This window comes from Sphaerodactylus townsendi, linkage group LG12, assembly GCF_021028975.2.
Source record: "Sphaerodactylus townsendi isolate TG3544 linkage group LG12, MPM_Stown_v2.3, whole genome shotgun sequence".
NCBI classification, from domain to species: Eukaryota; Metazoa; Chordata; class Lepidosauria; order Squamata; family Sphaerodactylidae; genus Sphaerodactylus; species Sphaerodactylus townsendi.
Window position 1 is genome coordinate 50,127,655 of NC_059436.1, and position 21,710 is coordinate 50,149,364.

The 21,710-nt window shown below is 49.0% G+C and overlaps 1 protein-coding gene and 1 non-coding gene across 2 annotated transcripts in view; one reads left to right on the top strand and one right to left on the bottom strand.

Moving 5' to 3' along the window:
- LOC125441557 (long-chain fatty acid transport protein 4-like) overlaps window positions 1–20,399 on the bottom strand; it is a 67,566-nt gene extending 47,167 nt beyond the window's left edge. Inside the window, exon 1 of the mRNA XM_048512165.1 lies at window positions 19,970–20,399. The gene's annotated coding sequence lies outside the window, so the exon portion shown is untranslated. The remainder of the gene's footprint in view (window positions 1–19,969) is intronic.
- A 607-nt stretch (window positions 20,400–21,006) lies between these two features.
- TRNAR-UCU lies at window positions 21,007–21,100 on the top strand. Its single transcript has 2 exons — window positions 21,007–21,043; window positions 21,065–21,100. It is a non-coding gene; the product is annotated as a tRNA-Arg (tRNA).
- The last annotated feature ends 610 nt before the right edge of the window (window positions 21,101–21,710 follow it).

Here is a 21,710-nt window from a genome sequence, read left to right on the forward strand (position 1 = left end):
GTGCGAAAGATACACTCTGCTACTTAGCCAAGTTCCTGCCCCCATGCCAACTACGGTCTGCTGTGTCTTGCCACCTGACAAAGTCTTTTCCCAGCCTAAGATCCCAAGGCTCTTTTAGCGTAGACACTGAAAACTAACTTCAAGACCTTCTACTCATACAGCAAGCATGCATTCTACCACTGAGCCAAGGTCGTGCCCACAAAATCCCCCATGCTTCTAGAGTTGTGATATTATCCAACAGCTGGGTAGTATATTCCTGGACACGAAGCTGAACAGCTGCCCAGCTCGGCCACAACTCTGGCAGTTCACTTTCATCTACCAGTATTACCTGAGACGGCAGTTCACTTTCATCTATTACCTGCACGCTGACAACACAGCAAGGGTATCATTGCCCTGGATCAGGGGTCTGCAACCTGTGGTTTTCCAGCTGTTCATGCACTACAATTCCCATCAGCCCCTGCCAATGGCCATGGTGTCAGGGGCTGATGGGAATTGTAGTGCATGGACATCCGGAAAGCCGCAGGTTGCAGACCCTTGCCGTGGATCGATTGTCCTGGATTGGCTGACCATCACAGGGCCACATGACGTACAAGCTGAGATGGCGGAACAAAACCCCAAGCCGATGACATGCAAAATTAAGTTTGGGCTGCAGAACCAGGGAGGAGTCTGAATCAATGAAGGACATACGAAGCTGTCTTACACCCAGGGTTGCCGGATCCGGTTTGGGAAAGTTCTGAAGATTTGGGGATGGGCCGGGACCTCAGTGGAGTCCCCCCTCCCCCCGTTCAAAGCATTCATTTTTCCCCCAGAGGCATAGCAGGGGAAAATGGCTCCCGGGGCAAAATGGCTCCGGGTGCCATTTCTTACCCATATGCCTCTGCCAGTGATTGATGGGAAACTAAACAATACCTTTTCTGCTGATTGATATACCAATCAAACACTCTGCCATGCAGATGTGTTATTTGTGAATAAACTGTTCTACAAAGTTTTTTTTCCCCTCCGCAGTCATTGTATTTGCACAGACGTCCAATTCACTTTCCTTCGAGAATCACAGACATAAAGGGTAACATTCACCCCCACACCAATCAAATTGGGAGCTGACTCTACATTCACCGTTTCCTGGAATATGTGTCTTGCCTTTCTTGCTAGGGCTAGCTAGAATTATTTTTTTTGCAATGTACCTACTGTTTGTTTATGCCACACTGTAGTCCAAGGTGACCTGGGAACCAGGGACGGGAGAGGGCTGAAAGTAGATTACTTGGATTTGCTTTGATTTGCAACCTCGATGATGCGGCTGGCCTCTACCCGGGCCAGGGCTTTTACTGCCCTGGCCCCTGCCTGGTGGAACACTCTACCACCAGCTATCCGGGCTCTGCGGGATCTTGGAGAGTTCCGCAGGGCCTGTAAGACTGAATTGTTCCACCAGGCGTTTGGAGGGGCCGGCCGCTGATGTGCGCCCTTCTCCCCCCCCCCCTCTTTTACACTCTGGGGCCCTTAATTTCTATGGGGCCCTCAGCTCTCTGGGTTTGTTTCTTCCAGGGTGGGTTTATGAAGTTTCACGAAGTTTTATGCTGGATGTCCATGTATTCTTGTTTAATTCGCTGTTTTAAATGGGGTTTTAATGTGATTGTTTGTTATTGTGCTGTTCACCGCCCAGAGCCCTTCGGGGGAGGGGCGGTATATAAAACTGATAATGAATGAATGAATGAATGAATGAATGAATGAATGAATGAATGAATGAATGAATGAATGAATGAATGAATGAATGAATGAATGAACGAACCGCTCTAGATGGCCTTCGGTTCCTGTAGGCACTTGGGGACTTCTGTTTTGTACCTTTCAAATTATACAATTTTGCATAGTACTGGTCCTTGGATTACCAGCTGTCTCAAATAGTTTGACATCAGACCCTTTTTCTAAATTAAACTGATTTCACGCATGTTAGCAAAGTTCTCTTGAGAAATGCAGTTCTCAATTTGCTGATGCCCATCAAAATCAATGGGCATGCAGGTAAATCCAGAGGTGGGATCCAGCAGGTTCTCACAGGTTCCCGAGAGTAGGTTACTAATTATTTGTGTGTGCCGAGAGGGGGTTACTAATTGGTGGTTTTGCCACGGGATTTTTGCCTTAGTTACGCCCCTCCTCTCAGCAGTAGCGTGCAGAACTTGATGCAGTCTAGCAGGAGGTGCACCGGCGTGGGCGGCAGCCTGCGCCTGCGTGCATTCGTTTCCCACCCAAGGACCGGCGCAGCGGCTGCGTCCTTGCCACAGCCCCGCCCAGGAATGCCCCGCCCCCGGAATGCCCGGCCACGCCCCCGTCGTGTCCTGCCCAGCCCCATTGGCGCTATGCCACAGTTGGGACTCTGCACTGGTGTCCAGGTGCGTGAGTGTTCTCAACTTAATAACCTGCCTTCCTCAAAGAGGAACATGATGGAACGTACCCAGCTATTTGTGCAAAAAAAAAAACCCAGAAAGGGGTGAAGATGAATTAAATGTTACTGTAAGCAGAAACGTTCCACCAAACTGTTTCCCTCTGCCCAGCATATGCAGGTACTCCGTCCTCCAACGGATGGAGACATGGCCCATCTTTTGGAAAAGCTCATTTGGATTTTGCAACTGTAATAACAGGTGAGGCCTTCGCCTTCTTGCACCATCAAACCTACAAAGTGGGAACACCCACACACCCCACAAGTGGCCCACACCCAGTTGCTCCAATTTGCAATATTTAGAGCCTGCTCTAATCCGACACGTCAGGCGATGGTTGCCAATCTGCAGGCAGGGCCTGGGGATCTCGTGGGATTACAACCGTTCTTCAGATGACAGAAATGGTTGCTTTGGAAGGTGGCATCATAGTCCACTGAGGTTTTCCCCCCTCAGGAGCAGCAGTGGCGCAGGAGGTTAAGAGCTCGTGTATCTAATCTGGAGGAACCGGGTTTGATTCCCAGCTCTACCGCCTGAGCTGTGGAGACTTATCTGGGGAATTCGGATTAGCCTGTGCACTCCCACACACGCCAGCTGGGTGACCTTGGGCTAGTCACAGCTTCTCGGAGCTCTCTCAGCCCCACCCACCTCACAGGGTGTTTGTTGTGAGGGGGGAAGGGCAAGGAGATTGTCAGCCCCTTTGAGTCTCCTGCAGGAGAGAAAGGGGGGATATAAATCCAAACTCTTCTTCTTCTTCCCAAATCCCACTTCCTCAGGCGGCACCACCGAATCTCCGGGAATTTCCCAGTTAGGAGCTGGCAACCCTGCCAAGCGTTTAGTCCAGTTTGCCTGAGTCTGGTAGCAAGGAGAATATCCTGCTAGCAGGGCACAAGGTATTTCTGACTTTTAAAAATACGGTTGGAATGTGCTTCGTATCTATCATTCTAATGTTCGGTTTTTATCCAGTCATTTGTATATTGCCACTGCCCACCTTGGGTTCCAGGATGCTTGGGAAAGAGACGAGTACATAACTGTTACCAATAAATAAATTACTTCCTCCCAGGAAAAAGAAGGCTTCAAACTGTGTGGAAGCGGGAAGATACAGGCCGGGTTCCTTCACTTCTATCACCCGGGTAGCCTCATTTCTCAATGAGAAATTCAGACAACGGCTTTTGTCCCCATTCCTGCAGATTTCTTGTTGGTCCTCTACCTCTGCATGGACCCACCCTCTCCCCATATCACCCCTTCCATCTCCATGGGAGGAAAGAGCTGGTTCCAGCTACGCCCGGATCCCCTGATTCCAATCAAACCATCCCAAACAGGCACACCCTGTTTCTACCTAGTCAGTTTAGCAACAGGAGAGAGGGAGAAAGAGAGACAGAAAAGGAGCGGGGAAAGAAAGAAAGAAAGAAAGGAAGGAAGGAAGGAAGGAAGGAAGGAAGGAAGGAAGGAAGGAAGGAAGGAAGGAAGGAAGGAAGGAAGGAAGGAAAGAAGGAAAGAAGGAAAGAAGGAAAGAAGGAAAGAAGGAAAGAAGGAAGGAAAGAAGGAAGGAAAGAAGGAAGGAAAGAAGGAAGGAAAGAAGGAAGGAAAGAAAGAAGGAAGGAAAGAAGGAAGGAAAGAAGGAAGGAAAGAAGGAAGGAAAGAAGGAAGGAAAGAAAGAAAAAAGAAAAAAAGAAAAAAGAAAGAGCGAGCAAGCAAGCAAGCGGTGGAGAGTGAGAGAAGGAGAAAAAGAGAGAAAGAGAGAGAGGGAGGGAGGCAGAAAAGAGACAGAAAAAGAAGGAGAAGGAGAGACAAAAAGAGGGGGGAGAGCGACAGAATGAGAAAGAAAGAGAAAAGGAAGAGAGGAGAAAGAGGTAGAAAAAGAGGGAGAGAGGGAGTAAGAAAGACAGAAAAAGGGGGGAGAGAGTGAGAAAGAAAGGGGAAAAGAGGGAGAGAGAGAAGAGAGAGACAAAAAGGGGAGAGAGAAAGGAAGAAAAAGGAAGAGAGGAAGAGAGAGGCAGAAAAAGAGACAGAAGAGCGGGAGAAACAGAAAAAGAAGGGGACAGAGAGTGACAGAGCCAAAAAGAAAGAGATTTAATTAGATTACACTACTTGTTGGACAATCCTGATCCTTCTCTCTGTATGATAGTGGCAGACTTTCTCCTGGAAATTACTAAACGCCAGTAGATTTCCTTCAACCTAACATTTATTTCCTGTATTGTATATGCTTTTTAATCCATTTCTTATTATTGTTGTACTGTTGTCTATGCCAATAAAGGCTTGCTATTGCTATTGTATTGTAAGGAAGAAAAAGGAAGAGAGGGGCAGAAAAAGAGACAGAAAAGGGGGAGAAACAGAAACAGAAAAAGAGGGGGACAGAGAGTGACAGAGCCAAAAAGAAAGAGAAAAAGAGGAAGAGAGAATGAGGAAGAGACATAGAAAAAAAGGGAGCGAGGGAAAAGAGACAGAAAACTTTATAGGGTTAAAACAGGAGCCCCCAACATGTTGCCCACCAGGTGTTTTAGGAAAGTGAATAGGGTATTCCTAGCAGGACTTCTGATTGGTTTTACTTTTTTCCTCACGCTTCTATTTGCCAGTGTATTTTTTAAATTGCTCCTTTTGCCCCTTGCAGCTGGGTTACCTGTGTGTGTGTGGGGGGGGGGGGCTCAAAAAGACTGAGGATCCCTGGGCAAAACCAAGGACAGTCAGCAAGGAACTAGTATGGTCTTGGCCATCTGTCCATCCTTGGAACAGTGATTTATTTAGTCATTTTTTAAAAAGGCAAAACAGTTTAAAATAATAAACTTGGGGTGGGGGGCAGTGTGGGAGGATGTCAGCTAGAGCTGGATCCAGGTCACAACTATGTTTAAGTTATGTTGTTGTGTTGCTGTTAATAACAGCCATGTTGTTGAGCCGCCTCGAGCCCTCCGGGGAAGAGGCGGCCTATAAATCTAAAATATAAATAAAATAAATAAATAAAAACTACAGGCAGGATACCCCAGAGCAGTGGTGGGATCCAAAAATTTTAGTAACAGGTTCCCATGGTGGTGGGATTCAAACAGTGGCATAGCGCCAATGGGGCTGGGCAAAACGACGCGTAACGGTGAGCGGAGGCATTCGGAGAGCCGGGGCATTAATAATTTCTCTGTTACTGTAAAAAACTCTTGCTGTAAAAAAAAGTTCCCAATTTCCAGCTGGTATCTTTCTGTCCATAATTTAAACTCATCATAGCAAGTCCTATTGTCTACTGCCAACAGAAACAACTACTTCTCCTCTAATTGACTGCCTGTCAAATAATTCATACTTTCAAATACTTAATTTTGTTTCTAGAAATCAAAAGAAGGAGACTTTCCTTAAACCAGGAACTTTACCATATTTCACAGGAAACAAGTTTTTTAAAACAATAACAGGGGAGAATGATCCCGGTTTCTGCCTTAAGCCAGTAACCAGCCACACAGGAAACAACAAGGGCTTTATGATTTTTTGGACCTAATGGGATTTCTGGCCGGAAGAAACGGGTGGTAGTAACCCCCTCTCGGCACACACAAATAAGTAGTAACCCACTCTCGGGAACTGGTGAGAACCTGCTGGATCCCACCTCTGCCCCAGAGGCGTCAACATATGACCCCGAGGCTGCTCTTGGCTACGTTACAACAACTTGAGTGCATATCCGATGCATCTCTTGAAAATACTGCCCCCCCGCGCCCACACTACAAGCAGAGAAGCAAGGTTGTGCACTCCACACCCACCCGTGGGCATTTTAAAGGTAGAAAAGTTTGAGAAGCTCTCCGGGCCTCGGGGCCTTCTCCACCAGAAGCGGTGGGCTCACCATGCCTTGTACTTCAACACTGTCTGGTTCTAAGAAGACTCCCAGATTTACAGTGGAAAGGGAGGGGCGGTGATGACAGAGCAGTTAGTTTGCATGTAAAAAGGTCACAAGCTCAATCACTGATGCCTCAAGATAAAGGTGTTGGGAAACACTTCTTTGATGTAAACTTGTCCAGCCGCCAGCACACAGCAGAAGAAGAAAACTACAGTCACGCTGGATCAGACCAGCGGTCCATCTTGCCCAGTAACTGGTTTCACACAATGGCCAACTAGTTGCCCAGGAGGGCCAACAAACTGGGAATAGAGACGGAGGTTGCCTCTTGGCACTGAACTTCAAAGATTCTTTGCCTCCAACGATGGAAGTGCACTTCGGTTACTGCAGCTGGTAGCAACCAAAGGAATTCTCCACAAACCTGTCTTTTAACACCTTTTTACTGCCATCTGTGCTCATGGCCATCAACAGCCAGCGTGGCACGGTGGTTAAGGGTGGTGTGCTCTAATCTGAAGAGCTGGGTTTGATTCCCCACTCCTCCACGTGAGCAGCAGACTCTAATCTGGAGAACCAAGTTTATTTCCCCACCCACAAAACCTGCTGGGTGACACGGGGCCAATCCCCTTTCTCCGCAAACTCTCTCAGCTGCTTCTACCTCACAAAGTGTCTGTGGTGGCGAGAGAAAGGGAAGGTGATTATAAGCCGCTTGGAGACTCCTTAAAGGGAGGAAAAGTGGGCATAAGAACCAACTCTCCTTCTCCTTCTCCTTCTCCTTCTCCTTCTCCTTCTCCTTCTCCTTCTCCTTCTCCTCCTCGATGCTCACCTCCTGGTGGGACCTGGAGTTCCCCCCAGAATTACAGCTCATCTCCAAACTAAAGAGGCCACTTTCTGGCCGCTGGAGAAAATGGACACTTTGGAAGGTAGAATCCGTGGCAGCAGTGGCGTAGGAGGCTAAGAGCTCGTGTATCTAATCTGGAGGAACCGGGTTTGATTCCCAGCTCTGCCGCCAGAGCTGTGGAGGCTTATCTCGGGAATTCAGATTAGCCTGTGCCCTCCCACACACGCCAGCTGGACGACCTTGGGCTAGTCACAGCTTCTCGGAGCTCTCTCAGCCCCACCTACCTGACAGGGTGGTTGTTGTGAGGGGGGAAGGGCAAGGGGAGGTGTCATTTACTTGAGTCTCCTACAAGGAGAGAAAGGGGGGATATAAATCCAAACTCTTCCTCTTCTTCTTCTTGTGCCCACTGAGGTCGCTGTCCTCTCCAGGCTCCACCCACAAATGTCCCGGAGTTTCCCAACCTGGATCTGGTGACCCTCGTCCCCCTCCCCATCTGCTGCCAATGGCCAAGAGCATAGGTGTAAAACTCGCCGCCCTCCAGATGTTATGGACTACAGTTCCCATCATCCCCTGCCAGCATGAAGCTGGCAGGGGATGATGGGCTGCTAGTCCAACTATCTGGAAGAGCACGTGACACCTGTTTGCAATGACAGAAGGAACAAGCATCCATTGCTGCACCCAAGTGCAGTGAATAACTACATCCATAAGACAAATCATACGCTCAGACTTCAACTTATTATACTTTGTAGCAGATGTTAGCACGCTAAACAAGCAGTGTGGGTACCATGCAAAAACTTGACGTCCGCCCACCCCCGGCTTACAGCATGCCTGCAGCTCTGGGACTCTTCTGGGACAAGCAAACCCTACGTAGAAGCAATTCCTGCTTTGGTCCTTTGCAAACAGAAAGAAAAGAGAGGCTCGGGAATTACTAGAAAACCCCTCACATATGGAATGCAAGCCTCTATTCCAGTGATGGCAAACCTTTTCGAGACCGAGTGCCCAAACTGCAACCCAAAACCCACTTATTTATCGCAAAGTGCCAACACGGCAATTTAACCCGAATACTAAGGTTTTAGTTTAGAAAAAACGGTTGGCTCCGAGGCGTGTGTTACTCGAGAGTAAGCTTGGTGGTAGTTGGTGGCTTTGCTTTGAAGCAACCGTGCAACTCTTCCAACGGGTGAATCACGACCCTAGGAGGGTTTACTCAGAAGCAAGCCCCATTGCCAGCAACCAAGATTACTCCCAGATCGTGTTTTAGTTCTTCGCATGAAAATCAGTGGGGTTTAACAGCGCTTAACAGGGTTACCTACACTGCTTCCCCAAAACTAGGTCTTAGGTTTAATGCTAATAGTGTTGAAGCCCAGCAGCCCAGGCCAGCCTAGATATTATTGGAAGGGTAAGGGGGGTGACTCTGTTTGCGCGTGCCCACAGAGCGGGCTCTGAGTGCCACCTCTGGCACCCGTGCCATAGGTTCGCCACCACTGCTCTATTCAGACATCACAGTAAACTGTAGCTTATAAACTCTTGTTCTTTACAGATGAACAATAAGCCCAATTTGTTGGGTTATGGTGCCCCCCCCCCCCGGGCCCAGCCCAGAGACAACAGCAGAGGAAACACTTTCCCCAGAGAGAGCCACCATCTCTGGAAACCCAGCAGATCTCCAGCCACCGAACACTGGTCTTTCCACGACGGCTCTCTAGTTGCAAAAAGAATATGCCGAGGGTGGAAAGAGCAGAGCAGCGGAAGAATTACCACCTTCAAAGGTCTAATGCGACATGAAATAAAGTATGTACAGGATGGGGGCGGTGAAGGAGTCACGTTACATTTTGAACCCGGGCCCAGAGGTGTATCTAGGAAAAATGGAGCCCGGGGACAAAATCTGAATCCCCTCCCCCCTCCCCCCCCCCACACACACACAGGCGCCCAGGGCTACTGCCCAGAGCCCAGGTCTACTGCCTGGAGCCTGCGTCCAGGTCTACTGTCTGGAGCCTGCGCCGTCATCCAGGTCTACTGCTTGGAGCTCACGCTGGCATCCAGGTCTACTGCTTTGGGGGGGGGGGGCAACGCCAGCGTCCAGGTCTACTGCTTGGCGCCCACGCTAGCGTCCAGGTCTACTGCTCTCCGGGTTGGCAATATCGGGGAAATTGTCAGGTCACTGCTTAGGAGCTCACGCGCCAGTCAGGTCTACTGCTTTCGAGGAGACAATAAGTGCCAAGGTCCGGTTTCTGACTTGGAGCTCATGCGGCAGGACGTCCGGGTCTAATCGCTGGGGGCGGAGGTGGTAATATCCGTGTCTGGGGCCGTAGCGGCTTGGAGCTCATTCCGGCGCGTCCGGGACTACAACAAAGGAACTGAAATATGCGTGCGGCTGGAGTCTACTGCTTCAAGCTCCAAGCGTTCCCCGGAATGCTGCTCAGCGAACAATATCCGTGTCAGGTCCACTGCTTGGCACTCATGCGTCGAGGTCTACTGCTCAGGGCTGCATCGTTAACGAGACGGGACCTGCGCTGGCATCCGGATACTGCAACGAACAGACAGCATGGTAATGGGTCAGCTGCTGGACTCACCCGCATTTCATTATTCACGATTCTACTGCCAGAACCAGCGGTGCATTGATCGAGATCTCCGCTTTCCGGATGTGCCGATCATGGATACGTTTTGCAGGACTGGACTGCTTGGAGCTGCTGCGGTACGTGAGTCTAATGATAGCCGAGGGGACATCGTTACACCATGTCCCCAGCATAGGTGGCATGCCCTTGGAAGTTCGCCTGCAGCCACAGTGCCCGGATATCTGCTTTCGGAAACTTTCCAGATCTGGAACGGCAGGGGATTACCTGAAGTTGCTGTGTCGTTACGAAAAACTTTATAGGCCCTTTTACCGAGCTAACGCTGAAAGCGTTTGGAAAACCTTTCCAGTTACCATCACCCCTTCACCAGATATTACCGTGTTTCTCTGAAAATAAGAACGGTGTCTCATTTCTGTTTTGCTCCCAAAAGGTGTGCTTTATGTCTTATTTTCGGGGGGATAACTTATTTTACTACGTTATGTTAGGTTGGCGTGGTACCAAACAAAAACTTTGCTGTATGTCTTACTTTTCGGGGATGCCTTTACATTACGCTGCTTCGGCGAACCTCTACTACGTCTTATTTTTTTTAGGGATGTGGATATTCGGGGAAACAGGGTGTGTTCACACTCAACCGCTCTGGCTATTCACGGCGACTATTAAGCGTTACCCCCTTGTAAAGTTGGTTCAGATTCGAACCTTCAAAACTTCGCTGTTTCAATTTGGACACCTCAGGTACTCTGGTGCCTCAGCGGTTACCCCCTCAGAGTACACAAAAATCACACAGAAATATTAAAATCAAACTCAGCGAGGGGGGGGACAGAAGCGAGCTCAGAAAACTTCGGCACCTGGAAGTTCGAGGGACAGCGTGGATGGTGGGGCTACAAGAAGGGATACTTACAACGGCAAAAGCATGTTTTAGCGTTTCGGTCTAAGAATAATTTTTTAAAGGAGGTTACTGAAAACCTTTTGAGGCTGGACGCTGAAAGGGTTTCTGGCCAAGGCAAAGAACAATATGGAACTCCACGAAATGGAGACTTTTGGCTCCAGCCTCAAAACTTTAAAAAGGTTTGTACAGAAAGGGCCATTTACTTGTTTTGAAACATTTCATTGCTTCCTTCACTCCAGGGAACTGGACAGTGCGGATGGGATTACTTTGCATCCTCATAATCGCATTACATCCTTCTTCAATAAGTTCAAAGCGAGGAACGGTGCCTGTAAAAGGAACAATAGGCTATGAAACCGGCAACCTTCTGGACATCTTAATGCCGGGCTTTGGAAGATTGCCCTAATGGATATGAACTGGTCACAGTGAACGAACATTCTGGCTACTATATGGACGTTAATGAGAAATTAGATTTGTTTGTCGAGAATTAGGGTTGAAGGCATCTTCAAAGAACTGAACAAGAACACTATGCCTACTCGGAAAGATGGTGGAATATGAGACAACCATCGAATCATATTCGACCCGTACAGGATAAACCTAACGACCAAAGAACTTTCAAAACTTGCTCCAGCGAGATTCTTGCGTTTGAGAACCTCTCACCATGCGCTCCAATATCTTCCAAGCTGAACTTCATACCGGCGAAGGAACAGATGAGTCTGAAAGGCGTACCTTTCGCAACTTCCGCGATCCGCTGAACTATTTTACCCTCTGAAGATGCCAGCCACAGATGCGAGCGAAACGTCAGGAGAAATACTACTGGCACACAACTTCCGGAGAAGCCTACGCTGCTATTTGATGGCGCGAGTTAGACCATATCATACAAACTTTCTTAATCGGAAGCGAAGACTTCGCGGCTCTACCAGGATGCTGGAGCAGAAATCTCTGCAAACCCGCTACCAGAGGTCGCCCCTACAGCAAGATTACGAGCAGGCTGTATCACGAAAACATCTCCGTGCACGGACAGATGGCATCTCCGCGCCAGACACAGGGGGAAGAAGTTGTACGAAGCTGAGTCGGAACAAATTGACGCCTAGAAACTCAACCCATTCTGATTCAGAGGCAACAACCAGCATCGGAACATGAGCAGCGTTATATCTTCATGCGAAATCATACTACCAAAGTCCCTTGTAGCTGCGAATGAACTAGGAATCTTTGGCATGCAGGAGAGAGAACAATTCGATGTAAACTGTGCCATACCAATACCGCAATGATGGCGAACTTTTGCCGACCAGAGGGCCCAAATTGCAATCAAGTTACTGATTTAGTGCGTGCGGTCGACCCGAACGGCTGTTATACCTGAACTGGCTGGACAAGTTTCGTTGAGAAAAAACGGTTAGCTCCCTCTTCCTCCCATACCACCCGCTTGAGCAGGGGGCCAGCCTGCTATAACCTCCAACAGGATTCATACTGAGCAGCTCTGTGCCTCTCTAGCATCTCTGCCTCCTCATCGCCCCAGGCAGCAACCACCAGAGCACAAGCACCAGAGCCCGCAGCCAAGTCCTCCCTGCTCACAGCGATTCGCGTAATCATAAGAACTAGCCTGCTGGATCAGACCAAAGTCCATCTAGTCCAACGCATCTGCTACTTTACGGTGGCCCACCAGGTGCCTTTAGAGACTCATGTGCAGGATGTGAAAGCAAGGACCTTCTGCTGCTGCTGCTTATATGAGGCACCTGGTCTGTTAAGGCATTTGCAATCTGAGATCAAGGAGGATCAAGATTGAGTAGCCATAGATCAACTTCTCCTCCATAAAATCTGTCCAAGCCCCTTTTAAAGCTATCCAGGTTAGTGGCCATCACCACCTCCTGAGGGCAGCATATTCCAAACACCAATACCTGCGTTAGCGTGAAAGAAGTGTTTCCTTTTATTATAAGAACACAAGAAATGTAGTGCTCAGTGGCCTAGGCCGAGCCCTAGATGATAGCGTGGGGGGGTGATTTCAACCCCCCATACATGAAAAGCCCGAACTCTGTGCGGCGTGCTTACAGAGAGGGCTCCGAGTGCCACCTCTGGCACCCGTGCCATAGGTTCGCCATCACTGCTATATAGAGTCAATCCAATCTAAGCCCACTGATTCCAGACCTTAGACAGGACTAACTTTACACAGGATTGCACTGTAAGATAGCAACCATTGCCATCCTCCTCCGAAGAAAAAAAAAAAGCATCAGTCATTACAGTTTGGTACGGGTGCTGAAAATTCCCTGTTCGACAGTTCAGGCTCTCCTGTTAACTTCCCAAAGTTAACTCCACTTAAGAAGGTGGGTGTGGTGTCTCCAGAGACTGCTAATTACTGGTGATTGCTGCAAACGTGGGAGAGAATGCAGAAAATGCAACGTAGTCCACCTTATTTTGATGATCTTGCATGGCACGAGAAGTGCTTACTCGATCGTCTGCAAACCTAGAACAGTGATGGAGAACCTTTTCTAGACCGAGTGCCCAAACTGCAACCCAAAACCCACTTATTTATCGCAAAGTGCCAACGTGGCAATTTAACCTGAATACTGAGGTTTTCGTTTAGAAAAAAAAGCGGTTGGCTCACGGCGTGCCTTTTCGGGGAGTAAAAGCTTGGTGGCGGTCGGTGGCTGTAGCTTAAACAACCGTGCAACTCTTTAACAAGGTGAATCCGCGACCCTAGGAGGGTTTTGCTCAGAAACAAGCCCAACAGCGAACTTACTCCCAGTTAAAGGATGCGCTTTTAGTTCTTCACATGAAAATCGAGGTGGGGTTTAACAGCTTAACAGGGGTTACCTGCACTGCTTCCCCAAACTAGGTCTTAGGTTTTAATGCTAATAATCGAGCCCGGCAGCCCAGGCCAGCCTGAACAGCTATCGCGGGGGGGCACTCTGTTTGTCGTTAGTGCCCACAGAGGGCTCTGAGTTTCACCTCTCTGGCACCCGTGCCATAGGTTCGCCACCACTGACCTAGAACTTGCTGGAAGCTTACCACTAGGAAACAAAGCATCCCCAAACATGCGGCTCTGGGGCCTGGCATAATCTGCCAGAAGATCATAAGAGCCCTCACGGAAGTGGAGATTCGCGGACATGGATTCAAGTTCTTGACACACACTATGAATGGCCAAAGGACCAATATTTATCACAAAATGGTTTCACCTGGGCGAGTGTTATGTGGGAGGTAAGGTGGCAAGGAAAGCCAAAGAAATGATTGCTTTTGCAGAGTTCTAGCAAAAAGACAAGAGAGGTGCGATGAATCTTCAGAGGCCAGAATAATGCCTAGATCGTGGTGGCGAAGACGCTTTGGCACTCAGATGTTTACAGACTACGAATTCCCATCAGCCCCTGCCAGCATGGTCGAATTGGCCATGCTGGCGGGAAGTCGATGAAGTGAATCAACAGATTACTGGGATATGTTTAAACTCTTGAATACTGACTGGTTGCTGGGATTGGAGGAGAGGGTCAGCTCAAAGCCCTGGTTAAATCACCTTAGGGCAGTGGTGGCAAACCTATGGCCCTCCAGATGTTCATGAACTACAATTCCCATCAGCCCCTGCCAATTGGCCATGCTGGCAGGGGTTGATGAACGATTAGTCCATGAGCTATCTGGAGATACCATGGATTACATCCACCACGATAACTTCTAGAACAGTGATGGCAAACCTTTTTAGACCGAGTGCCCAAACTGCAACCAAAACCCACTTATTTATCATAGCGCCGTAACCCGACGAATTTAACCCGAATACTATAAGGTTTTAGTTTAAGCGGTTGGCTCAGTGTTACTTGCTCGAGTAAACTTGGTGGTAGTCGTTGGCTTTGCTTTGAAGCAACCGTGCAACTCTTCCAACCCGGTGAATCTACGACCCTAGGAGGGTTTTACTCAGAAGCAAGCCCATTGGCAACCTTAAGATTACTCCCAGATCGTGTTTTTAGTTCTTACATGAAAATCGGAGTGGGAGTTTAACAAGCTTAACAAGGGTTACCACTGCTTCCCCAAAACTAGGTCTTAGGTTTTAATGCTAATAATTGAGCCCGGCAGCCCAGGCCAGCCTAGATGTGTGGGGGGGTGGGGGTGACTCTGTTCTTGGCGATGCCCACAGAAGGCGGAGCTCCTGAGTGCCACCTCTGGCACCCGTGCCATAGGTTCGCCACCACTGGCTTAGGGTGACACATTGTCCAGCCAGGAACACCTTGGGGCCAGGGGGAAAGTTCAGCGGCCAACCACCTTGACACACAAGATGGATCCTAAATCTCTGATAGGCATCAACTTTGTGAGAAGCAGCATCTTGCCCCGATGCTGGTCTGCAGTCCCCGTGCCTTCATAGCCCTCCTTAGCAAGAGGAGGGGGCCAACTGCTTACTGTACATTGGGGGTGTGCAACTTGATGGCACTTTCTACCATTTTGTCCTGTAAACATCTGGCCAATGTGCACTGTCGTTCTTCTCGACTTCACCCCCCATCTATGGGATTTCTAGAAATTAATTATCTGCATCTTGGATGGAGGCATCTCCGCCCTTTTCCACACTACGGCTGATTAAATATTAAATCTTCGTAGCCTCTTGAAGACGCCACCTGACACACAGATAAAATCAACGGCTACCCATCCCCAAACATTCTCAGGTGAGCACCTGTTTGGTTGAATAGCTTGCCAGGAAGACTTGTACTTTTATTTTATAGATCTTTAACAAGGTCTATAAAAGGAAACATTTCTTCATGCAACACGCAATTGGTGTTTGGAATCTGCTGCCACAGGAGGTGGGGATGGCCACTAACCTGGATAGCTTTCAAAGGGGCTTGGACAGATTTCTGAGAAGTCGATCTCTGGCTACCAATCTTGATCCTCCTTGATCTGAGATTGCAAATGCCTGAGCAGACCAGGTGCTTTCGAGGGCAGCAGAAAGAAAGAAGGCCATTGCTTTCACCTCCTGCGTAGTGAGCTCCCAAAAAAAAGGCACCTGGTGGGCCACTGAAAGCAGAGTGGACTAGATGGACTCGGTCTGTTGATCCAGCAGGCTCTTTCTTATGTTCTTAAGGCCCTTGCTTTCACATCCTGCATGTGAGCTCCCAAAGGCACCTGGTGGGCCACTGCGAGTAGCAGAGTGCTGGACTAGATGGACTCTGGTCTGATCCAGCAGGCTCTTTCTTATGTTCTTATGGGTAGGAAATGGCACCCGGGAGCCATTTTCCCCTGCCACTCATGAGGAGGAGTGGGGAATCGAACCCAGTTCTCCAGATTAGAGTCCACCACCCTCAATCACTACACCATGCTGGCTCGCTGAAGAGGAAATGGTGTTATATTTAGGATGGTCACCTGGAGATTGGGGAAGGTAGGGTTGTGGAAGGGAGCTCAACGGGACATAACTGCTCAGAGTCCAAAGAAGCCCTTTTCTCCAGGGGAGTTGATCTCTGTAACCTGGAGATCCGTTGTAACACCAGAAGATCTCCAGGTCTCCCTAGAGCTTGGCAATCCGAATTATTTTACACAGAACAGATCAGTATTGTCTCCTCTGACTACAAACTCTCTGGTGGAATCAAGCAAAGCTCATCTTTTCTAATGCCTGCCGCCTGAGATCCTTTGACCACATAAAGCTGGGTGATACTAAAACAGACACTTGGTCCATCAGATCTGTCTCCTTAGACTGGCAGCTCCTCTCCAGGGTCTAAGGTAGAGGTCTCCTGCATCCAGAGGTGGGATCCAGCTGGTTCTCACCAGTTCCCGAGAGTGGGTTACTAATTATCTGTGTGTGCCGAGAGGGGGTTACTAATTGGGTCTGCTTTTCCGTTAGAAATCCCATTAGGTCCAAAAATCATAAAGTCCGGTTGTTTCCTATGTGGCTGGTTAGCGAAGGTAGAAAACGGGATAATTCTTCCTGTTGGGCTGTTTTAAAAACATGTTTTGGAGATATGGTAAAGTTCCTTGTTTAAGGAAAGTCTCCTGCTTTTGATTTCTAGAAACAAAATTAAGTATTTGAAAGTATTACGTATTTGACAGGCAGTCAATTAGAGGAGAAGTAGTTGTTTCTGTTGGCAGTAGACCATAGGTGTCAAACTTGTGGCCCTCCAGATGTTATGGACTACAGTTCCCATCATCCCCTGCCAGTAGGGGATGATAGAGGAACTATGAATCCTGAGAGAACTGCAGATTGACCTACCTATGCAATAAACGATAGGACTTGCTATAATGAGTTTAAATTATGGACAGAACGATACCAGCTGGAAATTAGGAACTTTTTTTTACAGTAAGAGTTTTTTACAGTTTTTTATAGTTTTTACAGAAATTATTAATGCCCTGCCCCTGGAATGCCCAGTCACGCCCCTGTCGTGCCCCGCCCAACCCAGTGGCCTACGCTACTGTTTGAATCCCACCACCATGGGAACCTGTTACTAAAATTTTTGGATCCTACCACTGCCTACATCACCGTCTGCCAGTTGCTGGGGATTGTACCCGGGGCTGACAGGACATAGAGCAGATGTCCTACCATCAAGTTCCAGCCCCTCCCTGTACTGGAAGCACTCAATCTGACGTTTTAAGCACTCCTTGACCATCGGAGGCATTTCCGCCGAGATATGCTCTCTGAGGCTGAAATGCATTGGCGGAAGTTTATGCGCCTGGAGTATGTTTCCGGAGGTTAACCTGCAGCAACAATGCTGCGTGTCCTGTCTTTAAAATGAAACCTGCGGTTTGTTAGTCTATTTTATGTGGCCAGGTCTCAATGTTTTATTGAATTTTTTCAAAATGCCACAGGCAAACGCTGCACGGTCACAAGTCCTGTGAGCCACCGGAGAGTGAAGTGTACATATTAAATTAGCCAAAATGGAAAGCCAAGAAGCGTAAAACGGAAATTTCAAGAGAGCTTTGAACAGAGCCTAGTTCTGTGGTGGCGAACCTTTGGCACTCCAGATGTTATGGACTACAATTCCCATCCGCCCCTGCCAATTGGCCATGCTGGCAGGGGCTGATGGGAATTGTAGTCCATAACATCTGGAGTGCCAAAGGTTCGCCACCACTGGCCTAGTTTGTAGAACCCTTTGATAATTTCAGTTTATTAGCTTTTAGGCTGGGAGAGTTAATAATGGGCTACTTTGAGGATCAGGGTGTGGTTGTATTGGTTGTTTTTAAACTCTTGAGTGTCCCAGTAGGAAAAAAAAGGGTAATACAATTAAATAAACAAACTGAAGAGAGAAGTTTGTGTCTATGAATGAATAAAGAAGCCCCTGGGGTGTGTTATTGGCTTGTTATCAGACAGCATGGTAGGGTTCCATCCCTCCCTATAGACTTTGGCTCCCAAAAATGGGAAACTGAAGAGGAACCAGGGAGCAGACAAAACATGAATGATTGTAAATTAATTGCGACAGCATCATTATTATCCTGCAATCTCAATCTGCAGCCCTTGGCAAGTAACGTTTGCCAGATAATTTGTGTGCGGGGCGGGCAGGGGTGGGGTGGGGGGTGGAGACATAGCTTGTTGAACGTTCGGATGAGCAGATAGAAAGAACAGTCTGCTATTTCAGTGGTGTATAAATATGGTATTTTCCAGCCTTTTCACTGTTACAGAGTCATACGCCACCTGAATATCTAAATAACTTTGTCATTTCAGTAAGAGATGCATCTTCTTTCCAACACCCTAACTCAGTGGTGGCGAACCTATGGCACGGGTGCCAGAGGTGGCACTCAGAGCCCTCTCTGTGGGCACGCACAAACAGAGTGCCCCCGCATACATCTAGGCTGGCCTGGGCTGCTGGGCTCGATTATTAGCATTAAACCTAAGACCTAGTTTTGGGGAAGTAGTGTAGGTAACCCTGTTAAGCACTGTTAAACCCCACTGATTTTCATGTGAAGAACTAAAGCGCGATCCTTTAACTGGGAGTAAGCTCGGTTGCTGGGCTTGCTTCTGAGTAAACCCTCCTAGGGTCATGATTCACCTGTTGGAAGAGTTGCACGGTTGCTTCAAAGCAAAGCCACCGACTACCACCAAGCTTACTCCTGAGTAATGCACGCCTCGGAGCCAACCGTTTTTTCTAAACTAAAACCTCAGTATTCAGGTTAAATTGCCACATTGGCACTTTGCGATAAATAAGTGGGTTTTGTGTTGCAGTTTGGGCACTCGGTCTAGAAAAGGTTCGCCATCACTGCCCTAACTAGTCCCAACCTTTCTACCTTCTCTTTCCTGTATCCAGACTTCAGAAGTCTTTGCAACTTTACAAAGTAGACCTTAATCAGAATAATTCTCTAAGCAAGCACATCATTCCAACGAGACCACATCAAAACAACAGAAAGTCAGTTCCAATCCCGGCTGCTCCCAAAAAAACAACCCAAGCCTAATTCTCCTTTCTAATTCTGGTTTGCAAATACACTCTCTTTTTTTTAAATTAAAAAGACTCAATTATCCCTGCCGGGATTCTGATTCTATCAGAGGCAGCAATCCTCCGACCCAAGGTTTTAGGATGGTTTGTGTTTCAAAGAAACAATTACGTGTAAATGAAGCCCGAAGTGTCAAAGTTCCACCCCAACCCAGAAGCGAAGCCCAGGCAGGTGATCCACAAAACCCAATCAAAACAGGGGAAGGGATTAATATCATTCACTTGGCACTCCCAGCCTAAAGATAAATATCTGAATGGGCCTCGCTTAACGCTTTTTTCTCCCTTAGGAGTTCACTGCCAGCAGGGCTGAGGCAAGAGGATCAAATGGTGCAAAAAACGCTGAGTACCCACTACCCAGTTGGGTGGATTGGCTTCACATGTAACTATTTCTCCCTTGGCGTCACCATTCACCCTACTGGGGTGCGGGCAAAGTAATCCAACACCATCCCAGAGAAACTTGTCACGGAGCATCACTGACATATCGGCCCCTTTTAGTAACGGATGAATAAGGGGTGAGAGAGAGAGAGAGAATTTAGATTTTTTTTCTAGGAAACGTGTTGAAAGTGCAGATATGACTCGCGGTAAAGACCTTGGAGCCCCCTTTCCCCCCCCCCCAAAACACCAACCCTTCGCACCATCTCCCATACTGCGTGCATCTTTCAACGATGCCTATCGGCCAAGGATGGAACATTCCCAATTGCTATGCCTGATTCCTCCCCCCACCCCCCACCCGCCTTCACCATCCCTTTATCTGCAAAAACAAAAAACAAAAAAACCACCCAAAACAAAACAGGCTCCTAGCCCCCACCTGCCATTGATAGCCCCAAAAGGAGGGAGGGGGGGGGCTCCGCATCTTGGACCCAAAAGCAGCCCACCTCTTTAGAGAAAAGCAGCCAACCGGTCTACTGGGCTTGGAAAGGAGGCTACTGCAAGAATTCTAGATGTCTAGATATGGGGGGGAGAGAGGATCCCCCCCCCCCAAATCCATCTGGCACAGTGCCGCTCTCACAGCTATCCATAGCAGGATGCAGATCTACAGGGCCCAACCCGGTTTGGAAGGAGGGCTTCCCCCGCACAAAGCCAGGCTTACCCCTTGGTCCGGAGCCCTCCCAGTCTTCAGCACCGCTGGATCTCTTCCAGATGTTCCCGGGGCTGCTCCAGAGCAACGCCACCCCCCTGCCTGCCTGCCTGCCTGCCTTCCCACGGGGCTGCGGCCGGCGGTTGTCAGAGCCGCATTTTCTCGATGCAGATGCAGCCGCAGGGAGGGGGAGAGGAAGCTAGTCCTAAAGCCAGGGATGATGGCCCTCAAGCTCCAGCTGCTGTCAATGCAAAGGGCGATGCAGCTGCAGCGGCAATAGCAGCAGCAGCCGCCTCCTCCTTCCTCCTCCTCCTCCTCCTCCTCTTGCAAAGGCTGCGATCGCCTGACCGGCTCGGCTCCTCCTGGCTCGCAGACCTGCCTTCCCCTCCTGCCTCCACCTGCATGAGAATGGAGACAGACCAGCCGCCGCCGCCTCCGTCTCCTCCTCCTCCTCTCCCCAATTGATGCTGCAAGACTCGCTGCCATGCCACGGGCGGCCAGCAGGGGCCGCTGCGGGACGGGCTCTCCGCCGCGACGCCCGCCGGGAATTGTAGTCTTCGGGTGGGTGGCGTTCTCCAGCCTACACGTGGTCTGCTCTTAGGGAGGCGGGGGGGGGGGTGCGCGTCTCCTCCCCCCTCCGACTTTTCGTAGTTTTTGCGTCCCCCCCCCCCAAGTGATTGCCCCCTCCCTAGTTTATTGCAGGATCCCCCAGGGTAGATTGCATGAATGAATGAATGAATGAATGAATGAATGAATGAATGAATTCCTTCTTTGTCCCTTTGAATGTAGCCTAAAGTGCAGCCAGTGAACTGCAAAAAAAAAAAGAGAGAGAGAGAGAGAGAAAGTTGCAAGGAAACGTGGGGAGCTGCGACGCGAGCGCTTCCTGCGGGGCGTCCGGCCAGACGAGGGCTTGGGCAAGTTCGCCAGCAGCCCCGGATCGGATTTCGAAGGAGATCAACCACTGGGAGAGCTGAGCCGGAGGCAGGAGAGGAGAGGGGGAGGGAGGTCAAAGGAGAGAACAAGGGAGGATGACAGCGGCTTACTCAAGAGGCTCTGTGGCGCAATGGATAGCGCATTGGACTTCTAGGAAGGGTGACGGCGGAAGTCATTCAAAGGTTGTGGGTTCGAGTCCCACCAGAGTCGCGTTTTGATGCGCCCGCGTGCACGATGCTTTTAAAAAAACGCACGGAGTTCGTAACGACGCGAGCAAGGTCGTGAAGTGAGGGGGGGAACAACTTTAAAGTTTGCAAACGGTGTTGACAAACTTTTGCCCGCCTTATAAGAACGTAAGGACATAGGAACGAGCCTGCTGGATCAGAACAGGGTCCATCTAGTCCAGCACTCTGCTCCTCGCAGAGGCCCTAAGTAGGTGATAGCACTACTGGCCTTCCTTACAGGGCTATTGTACCGATATATGCAAAGCGCTTCCAAAACTGAAAGTTCTGTATAAATGCCCCCAACTAGCCCCCATCTTGGGTATGTAAGAACATAAGAACATAAAAACTAGCCTGCTGGATCAGAACAGAGTCCATCTAGTCCAGCACTCTGCTCCTCGCAGAGGCCCTAAGTAGGTGATAGCACTACTGGCCTTCCTTACACGGCTATTGTACCGATATATGCAAAGCGCTTCCAAAACTGAAAGTTCTGTATAAATGCCCCCAACTAGCCCCCATCTTGGGTATGTAAGAACATAAGGACATAAAAACTAGCCTGCTGGATCAGAACAGAGTCCATCTAGTCCAGCACTCTGCTC